Here is a 10000-nt window from a genome sequence, read left to right on the forward strand (position 1 = left end):
AGCCGGTTGCGGTAGACCGGTCCCCGAACCCTGCCCCAGCGCCGGGGGGGAGGTGGAAAGGGGAGGATGCGGCAAGGCACGCGCCGGGCCGCTAACGCCACGGCTCCCCCCCGCTCGAGCCGCTCGGGGCTGGGGGAACGAGGACGACACCTCACACGCGACGGGAAGCGAAGTGGAAAGGAAGACCGCCCTTGCCCCGCCGGCCGGGGGCCCTTTCCGACGCGACCCGAAAGGCCTCATCGATCAACAAGGACAGAAGGAAAGGAAGCCAGCGGAGGCCCCACGGCCTCGCTCTTCTGGGACAGACACAGCCACGCGCACCCGCCACCGCCCTCGGGAGCAGCCAGCAGGCACGGGGCTCGGCGTGCGGGCAACACGCCGGAGGAGCAAACGGGGCGCCCTCCAGAGATGGGGGGGGGGGGGCAAGCTGCACCGGGCCGCACCGGCTCACAGGGCACCTCTGCCTCCCCGAAACGTGGGCTTGCATTTTCCCTCAAGCTGCACCGAGTTACATCTCCATCACGGGGCGCCCCTCTGGAGCCAGGAGGAAGCCGTGCTGGGGCACCGGCTTGCCCTCCTCCCCCCATGCCGGGCTCCATAGCATACGAGTGGCCAGTCACCGCCGCTGGCTTTTCCCTTAGATGCCGTGCCCCCGCGGGCTGCGGCTTTGGCCATGGGGGGGAACCCCCGTGAAGAGGGTCCAGTGCTGGGAACTCTCTCTGCCCCTTACCGGGCTCTCTCTCGCCGTGCCTGGACGGGCTTGCTTTCCATTCTTGGTGGGACCGACGCCGGCACCACGTCTCCCCGGCTTTCTCTGCCCCCGTGCCCCACCGGGCAAACTTCGCTTTGGGGGTTCCACACTTCGGCAGTGGCCGGCGCCAGCCACTCGTCAACTTTTTTTCTTTTCCCCTCTTTCGTTGCCGAGCCCGGGCTGGGCTCCGGCTCACGGACGAGCGAAACCCATCCAACACCGCTGAGGGTGCGCCAGCGGCCGCTCCAAACCGCCGCGCCTTTGCTCGGCCCCGCGGGTCCCCTCTCTGACCCGGGGGAAAGCCACCGAGAAGCCAGACGGACCCCTGCCCAGCCGCCTGGCGGGTGGCTTGGAGCAGCCGCTCGGCAGCGCTGCCCTGGGAGTGCTCGGCGTCATTCGTTCCCTCATATACGGAACTGGAGGGCCGTCAGCTCCGCGAGCGCACAACCAGCCGACCTCCGCCCAGCGGCAGGTCGCAGAAATCACGCCGGCTTGTACGATGACGTAGGCGGAGGCAGAGCGCAACAGCGACCCCTTGGCGACAAGCGCGAGCTCCGCGGAGAGCACGTCTACTCGCCGAGGGAGAGCACGTCTACTCGCCGAGGGAGAGCACGTCTACTCGCCCAGGGAGAGCACGTCTACTCGCCGAGGGAGAGCACGTCTACTCGCCCAGGGAGAGCACGTCTACTCGCCGAGGGAGAGCACGTCTACTCGCCCAGGGAGAGCACGTCTACTCGCCCAGGGAGAGCACGTCTACTCGCCGAGGGAGAGCACGTCTACTCGCCCAGGGAGAGCACGTCTACTCGCCCAGGGAGAGCACGTCTACTCGCCCAGGGAGAGCACGTCTACTCGCCCAGGGAGAGCACGTCTACTCGCCCAGGGAGAGCACGTCTACTCGCCCAGGGAGAGCACGTCTACTCGCCCAGGGAGAGCACGTCTACTCGCCCAGGGAGAGCACGTCTACTCGCCCAGGGAGAGCACGTCTACTCGCCCAGGGAGAGCACGTCTACTCGCCGAGGGAGAGCACGTCTACTCGCCGAGGGAGAGCACGTCTACTCGCCGAGGGAGAGCACGTCTACTCGCCGAGGGAGAGCACGTCTACCTCCCGGCTGAGGGAGAGCACGGGGGGGGGGGACAAAGACAGGCGGCAGCAGCTTCGGTGAACGTCACCCGGGAGGCGACCGGGGGTGTCCCGGGGCTGTCCCGGGAAGCCGGCGTCCGGCACAGGGAACCGTCAGCTGCCGGACCGGGGCGAATCCCCGCGGCCACGGCAGGGGTGGGGGCTCGAAGACAGCCGGCAGCCGCTTCGGTGAACGTCACCCGGGAGGAGACTGGGGCCCTCCCGGGACCGTCCCGGGAAGACGACGTTCGGCACGAGATCCCGGCCGCGGCCGGACCGGCTCGAAGCCTCGCGGTCCCGGCAGCAGCCGGAGCCGCTCGCCGCCTCGGGCTCCCGGCCCCCTACAGATCCGGCGACTCGTTCGCGGGCGGCGGGGGGAGGCAGTGGAGGGGGTGCGGGGAGAAGCGGCAGCGGAGGCGGAGGGGGGGGGGGCTCGAAGACAGCCGGCAGCCGCTTCGGTGAACGTCACCCAGGAGGCGATCGGGGCCGTCTCGGGGCCGTCCCGGGATGCCGGCTTCCGGCACGGGGTCCCGGCCGCGGCCGGACCGGCTCGTATCCCCGCGGCTCCGGTAGGGGGGGGGGGGGGCTCGAAGACAGCCGGCAGTCGCCTCGGTGAACGTCACCCGGCCGGCGACCGCGGCCGTTCCGGGGCCGTCCCGGGAAGCCTGCGACAGGCACGGGGTCCCAGCCGCGGCCGGACCGACTCGAAGCCCCGCGGCCCCGGCACGGGGGAGGCCCAAAGACTGGCGGCAGCCGCTTCGCTGAACGTCACCCGGCCGGCGACCGGGGCCGTCCCGGGGCCGTCCCGGGATGCCGGCTTCCGGCACGGGGTCCCGGCCGCGGCCGGAGCGGCTCGAATCCCCGCGGTCCCGGCAGCAGCCGGAGCCGCTCGCCGTTCGGGCTCCCGGCACCCTACGGATCCGCCGACTCGTTCGCCGGCGGCGGGGGGAGGCAGTGGAGGGGGTGCGGGCAGAAGCGGCAGCGGAGGCGGAGGGGGGGGGGGGCTCGAAGACAGCCGGCAGCCGCTTCGGTGAACGTCACCCGGCCGGCGACCGGGGCCGTCCCGGGGCCGTCCCGGGATGCCGGCTTCCGGCACGGGGTCCCGGCCGCGGCCGGAGCGGCTCGAAGCCCCGCGGTCCCGGCAGCAGCCGGAGCCGCTCGCCGTTCGGGCTCCCGGCACCCTACGGATCCGGCGACTCGTTCGCCGGCGGCGGGGGGAGGCAGTGGAGGGGGTGCGGGCAGAAGCGGCAGCGGAGGCGGAGGGGGGGGGGGCTCGAAGACAGCCGGCAGCCGCTTCGGTGAACGTCACCCAGGAGGCGATCGGGGCCGTCCCGGGGCCGTCCGGGGATGCCGGCTTCCGGCACGGGGTCCCGGCCGCGGCCGGACCGGCTCGAAGCCCCGCGGTCCCGGCAGCAGCCGGAGCCGCTCGCCGTTCGGGCTCCCGGCACCCTACGGATCCGGCGACTCGTTCGCCGGCGGCGGGGGGAGGCAGTGGAGGGGGTGCGGGCAGAAGCGGCAGCGGAGGCGGAGGCGGGGGGGGGCTCGAAGACAGCCGGCAGCCGCTTCGGTGAACGTCACCCAGGAGGCGATCGGGGCCGTCCCGGGGCCGTCCGGGGATGCCGGCTTCCGGCACGGGGTCCCGGCCGCGGCCGGACCGGCTCGAAGCCCCGCGGTCCCGGCAGCAGCCGGAGCCGCTCGCCGTTCGGGCTCCCGGCACCCTACGGATCCGGCGACTCGTTCGCCGGCGGCGGGGGGAGGCAGTGGAGGGGGTGCGGGCAGAAGCGGCAGCGGAGGCGGAGGCGGGGGGGGCTCGAAGACAGCCGGCAGCCGCTTCGGTGAACGTCACCCAGGAGGCGATCGGGGCCGTCCCGGGGCCGTCCCGGGATGCCGGCTTCCGGCACGGGGTCCCGGCCGCGGCCGGAGCGGCTCGAATCCCCGCGGTCCCGGCAGCAGCCGGAGCCGCTCGCCGTTCGGGCTCCCGGCACCCTACGGATCCGGCGACTCGTTCGCGGGCGGGGGGGGGAGGCAGTGAAGGAGGTGCGGGCAGAAGCGGCAGCGGAGGCGGAGGGGGGGGGGGGTGCTCGGAGACAGCCGTCAGCCGCTTCGGTGAACGTCACCCGGGAGGCGACCGGGACCGGCCCGGGAAGCCATCGTCCGGCCCCGGATCCCGGCCGCGGCCGGACCGGCTCGAATCCCCGCGGCCCCGGCACGGGGGAGGCCCAAAGACTGGCGGCAGCCGCTTCGGTGAACGTCACCCGGCCGGCGACCGCGGCCGTTCCGGGGCCGTCCCGGGAAGCCTGCGACAGGCACGGGGTCCCGGCCTCGGCCGGACCCGCACTGGGTGCCGCCGCCTCGGGCTCTCGGGACGGTATGGATCCGCCGACTCGTTCGCCGGCAGCGGGGGGAGGCAGTGGAGGCGGTGCGGGGAGAAGCGGCAGCGGAGGCGGAGGGGGGGGGGGGCTCGAAGACAGCCGGCAGCCGCTTCGGTGAACGTCACCCAGGAGGCGATCGGGGCCGTCCCGGGGCCGTCCCGGGATGCCGGCTTCCGGCACGGGGTCCCGGCCGCGGCCGGACCGGCTCGTATCCCCGCGGCTCCGGCAGGGGGGGGGGGGGCTCGAAGACAGCCGGCAGTCGCCTCGGTGAACGTCACCCGGCCGGCGACCGCGGCCGTTCCGGGGCCGTCCCGGGAAGCCTGCGACAGGCACGGGGTCCCAGCCGCGGCCGGACCGACTCGAAGCCCCGCGGCCCCGGCACGGGGGAGGCCCAAAGACTGGCGGCAGCCGCTTCGGTGAACGTCACCCGGCCGGCGACCGGGGCCGTCCCGGGGCCGTCCCGGGATGCCGGCATCCGGCACGGGGTCCCGGCCGCGGCCGGAGCGGCTCGAATCCCCGCGGTCCCGGCAGCAGCCGGAGCCGCTCGCCGTTCGGGCTCCCGGCACCCTACGGATCCGGCGACTCGTTCGCCGGCGGCGGGGGGAGGCAGTGGAGGGGGTGCGGGCAGAAGCGGCAGCGGAGGCGGAGGGGGGGGGGGCTCGAAGACAGCCGGCAGCCGCTTCGGTGAACGTCACCCGGCCGGCGACCGGGGCCGTCCCGGGGCTGTCCGGGGATGCCGGCTTCCGGCACGGGGGTCCCGGCCGCGGCCGGAGCGGCTCGAATCCCCGCGGTCCCGGCAGCAGCCGGAGCCGCTCGCCGTTCGGGCTCCCGGCACCCTACAGATCCGGCGACTCGTTCGCCGGCGGCGGGGGGAGGCAGTGGAGGGGGTGCGGGGAGAAGCGGCAGCGGAGGCGGAGGGGGGGGGGGGGCTCGAAGACAGCCGGCAGCCGCTTCGGTGAACGTCACCCGGGAGGCGACCGGGACCGGCCCGGGAAGCCATCGTCCGGCCCGGGATCCCGGCCGCGGCCGGACCGGCTCGAATCCCCGCGGCCCCGGCACGGGGGAGGCCCAAAGACTGGCGGCAGCCGCTTCGCTGAACGTCACCCGGCCGGCGACCGGGGCCGTCCCGGGGCCGTCCCGGGATGCCGGCTTCCGGCACGGGGTCCCGGCCGCGGCCGGAGCGGCTCGAATCCCCGCGGTCCCGGCAGCAGCCGGAGCCGCTCGCCGTTCGGGGCTCCCGGCACCCTACGGATCCGGCGACTCGTTCGCCGGCGGCGGGGGGAGGCAGTGGAGGGGGTGCGGGCAGAAGCGGCCGCGGAGGCGGGGGGGGGGGGGGGGGCTCGAAGACAGCCGTCAGCCGCTTCGGTGAACGTCACCCGGGAGGCGACCGGGACCGGCCCGGGAAGCCATCGTCCGGCCCCGGATCCCGGCCGCGGCCGGACCGGCTCGAAGCCCCGCGGCCCCGGCACGGGGGAGGCCCAAAGACTGGCGGCAGCCGCTTCGCTGAACGTCACCCGGCCGGCGACCGGGGGCCGTCCCGGGGCCGTCCCGGGATGCCGGCTTCCGGCACGGGGGTCCCGGCCGCGGCCGGAGCGGCTCGAATCCCCGCGGTCCCGGCAGCAGCCGGAGCCGCTCGCCGTTCGGGCTCCCGGCACCCTACGGATCCGGCGACTCGTTCGCCGGCGGCGGGGGGAGGCAGTGGAGGCGGTGCGGGGAGAAGCGGCAGCGGAGGCGGAGGGGGGGCGGGGGGGACGATAGTGGCGGGGGGCGGGGGGTGCTCGAAGGCAGCCGGCAGCCAGTTCGGTGAACATTCGCCGGGGCGGGGGGGGCGACCTGTCCGTGCCCGGGGCAGCCCCGGGAAGCCGGCAGCCAGCACGGGGTCCCGGCAGCACCTGTTCCCTGCCCTGGGACTTGCCGTGCCCGGCGGCCGGTTGCCGGGTGGGGGGAGCGATGAGAGGCGGGGCGCAGCGGCCGGGGCAGCGCCGGGCCGCAGCGGGGGGCTGGGCGGGTGGGGTAGGCGTCGAGCGGCAAGCCCTCGGCTGCAGCGAATGTTCGGCGGTGCGGGGCGGGGGGGGACGGGACGACACGTTGGGGGCGCCGAGTCCGAGCCACCCCCGGCCCCAGGGGCGGCCGGAGGGGGAGGCCGGTGCCTGGCCCTGGGAGCTGCTGGGCGCCGGATGGCCGAGGGTGCGTCAGAAGCCGCCCGAGCGGTCGAGCAGGTCCTCCAGAAAGGCCTAGGGTGGCTTCGAGGGCCCCGGGAGCAGTCGAGGGAGGCCTCCAGGCAGGTCTGGAGTGGATGGGAGGCCTTCCAAAGCAGACAAGGGAGGCTGCCAGCGGGGCCTAGGCTGGCACTGCAGCCTGTAAATGGTTGGGGGGGGGGCCTCTGGTGCGGCCTGGAGTCTCTGGCTGGCGTCCAGAGAGGTGCAAAAGATCCTCTGGTGCGGCCTGGGGTGGCGGAGAAGCCTGCAGAGCGTGCGGGGGAGGCTTCTGGTGCGGCCTGGGGTGGGTCGGAAGCCTGCAGAGCGTGCGGGAGAGGCTTCTGGTGCGGCCTGGGGTGGCTGAGAAGCCTGCAGAGCGTGCGGGAGAGGCTTCTGGTGCGGCCTGGGGTGGCTGAGAAGCCTGCAGAGCGTGCGGGGAGAGGCTTCTGCTGCGGCCTGGGGTGGCTGAGAAGCCTGCAGAGCGTGCGGGGGAGGCTTCTGTTGGGGCCTGGGGTGGGTCAGAAGCCTACAGAGCGTGCGGGGGAGGCTTCTGGTGCGGCCTGGGGTGGGTCGGAAGCCTGCAGAGCGTGCGGGAGAGGCTTCTGTTGGGGCCTGGGGTGGCTGAGAAGCCTGCAGAGCGTGCGGGGGAGGCTTCTGCTGCGGCCTGGGGTGGCTGAGAAGCCTGCAGAGCGTGCGGGAGAGGCTTCTGCTGCGGCCTGGGGTGGCTGAGAAGCCTGCAGAGCGTGCGGGAGAGGCTTCTGGTGCGGCCTGGGGTGGCTGAGAAGCCTGCAGAGCGTGCGGGAGAGGCTTCTGCTGCGGCCTGGGGTGGCTGAGAAGCCTGCAGAGCGTGCGGGAGAGGCTTCTGCTGCGGCCTGGGGTGGCTGAGAAGCCTGCAGAGCGTGCGGGAGAGGCTTCTGCTGCGGCCTGGGGTGGCTGAGAAGCCTGCAGGGCGTGCGGGAGAGGCTTCTGCTGCGGCCTGGGGTGGGTGGGAAGCCTGCAGAGCGTGCGGGGGAGGCTTCTGGTGCGGCCTGGGGTGGCTGAGAAGCCTGAAGAGCGTGCGGGAGAGGCTTCTGGTGCGGCCTGGGGTGGCTGAGAAGCCTGCAGAGCGTGCGGGAGAGGCTTCTGGTGCGGCCTGGGGTGGCTGAGAAGCCTGCAGAGCGTGCGGGGGAGGCTTCTGGTGCGGCCTGGGGTGGCTGAGAAGCCTGAAGAGCGTGCGGGAGAGGCTTCTGGTGCGGCCTGGGGTGGCTGAGAAGCCTGCAGAGCGTGCGGGGGAGGCTTCTGGTGCGGCCTGGGGTGGCTGAGAAGCCTGCAGAGCGTGCGGGAGAGGCTTCTGGTGCGGCCTGGGGTGGCTGAGAAGCCTGCAGAGCGTGCGGGAGAGGCTTCTGCTGCGGCCTGGGGTGGCTGAGAAGCCTGCAGAGCGTGCGGGAGAGGCTTCTGCTGCGGCCTGGGGTGGGTCGGAAGCCTGCAGAGCTTGCGGGGGAGGCTTCTGGTGCGGCCTGGGGTGGGTCGGAAGCCTGCAGAGCGTGCGGGGGAGGCTTCTGGTGCGGCCTGGGGTGGCTGAGAAGCCTGCAGAGCGTGCGGGAGAGGCTTCTGCTGCGGCCTGGGGTGGCTGAGAAGCCTGCAGAGCGTGCGGGAGAGGCTTCTGCTGCGGCCTGGGGTCTCTGGGTGGCCTCTAGAGAGGTGCAAAAGACCCTCTGGGTTGGGCTGGGGTGGCTCTTGGACCCCTGCCACACAGTGGAGAGCGGCCTCCGGCCCGCCACCTGTGTCCCTGTGTGCCTGAGTGCCTGTGTCCCTGTGTCCCTGTGTCCCTGTGTCCCTGAGTGCCTGAGTGCCTGTGTCCCTGTGTCCCTGTGTCCCTGAGTGCCTGAGTGCCTGAGTGCCTGTGTCCCTGTGTCCCTGTGTCCCTGAGTGCCTGAGTGCCTGAGTGCCTGTGTCCCTGTGTCCTTGTGTCCCTGTGTCCCTGTGTCCCTGTGTGCCTGAGTGCCTGTGTCCCTGTGTCCCTGTCTGTGTACCTGTGTGCGAGAGTGTCCGGCACGCCACCCAGCGGCGGCGGGCAAGCAGGTAGGCGGGTGGGCGGGCCGGCGAGGGCCAGTGTGAGTTTGGGGGGTGGGAGGGGAGGCGGCAGCTGGAAGCGTCAGAGGAGGGGGCGTGGCTCCGGCTGGCCCCGGGAGCAGGTTCCCGGGACCGGGACCGGCTGGACCCGGCGGGTGGTTGATCCCGGGGCGGGGGGGCAGAGGCGGCGGGAAGCGGCAGCTGCGTGTGCGGCGGGGGGGTGGAGGGCGAACCGCGGCGGGAAGCGGATGCTTCAGAGCAGGTTACGGGGGCGGGGACGGACGACACCACCTGTCCCCGCCCCGGGACGGGCTGGACCCGGCGCCCTGGACCCGGCGCCGTGTACCCGCCGCCGCCCCCCGCCGCCGCCCCCCTCCGCCACCCCGGGACCCCGACGTTTTTTGGCGCCCGCGCCTTTTTTTGCTCCCCGCCTGCCCGCGCTGCCCCGGGCCCTCCCCCGGGGCGGGGCGGGAGGGAGGGACGGACGGACGGGTAGCCGGGGATCTCCGAGCGCGCGCCACCAGACCGAGGCGGGTCCCGCCGCCGGCGGCGGCGGCGGCGGCGGGCGGCGGCAGCAGCAGCAGCAAGCGACGGCGGGGGGGGGCAGGCTAGGGAGAGAGGGGGAGCGGCATGCGGTAGGGCTGGGGGGTTTGTTTCGGGGGGGAGGGGTGGGGGGGGGGTGGCAGCGGTCAGCGAGAGCGGGGAGAGGGGGAGCGGCATGCGGTAGGGCTGGGGTGTTTTTGGGGTGGGGGGCGTTGGGGGGATTAGCGGGCGGGCGGGCAGCCCAGCCAAGCGGCAAGCCGGGGGGCGGGCGAGGGCGGCTTTAGGGCCGGAGGAGCGGAGCGCAACCTCCCCCGTGCAGGCTCCAGCGTGGAGAGCAGCAAGTTTTTGGGGACGGGGGACGACGGACGGGAGGGGCAGCGGCGAGAGGCTAGCTGCGGCAAGGGGCACCGGCACGGCCGCCCTAACAGCGCCGCCTCGGTCGCAGGGGTTAGAGAGCAGCCGGGCAGGCCGGGAGGGAAGCGGCAGCCCGCGTCGCGATCCCCCCTCCAGGGGACAATGTGGGAAGGGGAAGCCGCGGCGGCTTTGGCGGGGGGGTGCCCAGCTGCTAGCGGCTTCGGGGGGCAGTTAGCGGCGGCGGGGGGGGGGGGAGATGGGTCGCGGCAGCGGCAAGAGATAACGGCGGGCGGGGGGGCTCCGTGCAAAGCGGTAACGGGAGCCGGGGGGTGTGGGGAGCTGGGGGTGGCAGCAGCGGCAAGAGGCAACGTCGGGAGGGGGGGCTCCGCGCAAACCGGTAACGGGGGCCGGGGGGTGTGGGGGGGGGCGGTGGTGGCCGCGGCAAGAGGCAACGGCAGGCGGGGGGGCTCCGCGCAAACCGGCAGCGGGGGGGGGGGGGCGGGGGTAGCGGCAAGAGGCAACGGCGGGAAGGGGGGGCTCCGCGCAAACCGCTAACGGGAGCCGGGGGGGTGTGGGGAGCTGGGGGTGGCAGCAGCGGCAAGAGGCAACG

Source organism: Melanerpes formicivorus, unplaced genomic scaffold (assembly GCF_026170545.1).
Source record: "Melanerpes formicivorus ecotype bairdi unplaced genomic scaffold, bMelFor1.0.p_v2 SCAF_606, whole genome shotgun sequence".
Taxonomy (NCBI): Eukaryota; Metazoa; Chordata; class Aves; order Piciformes; family Picidae; genus Melanerpes; species Melanerpes formicivorus.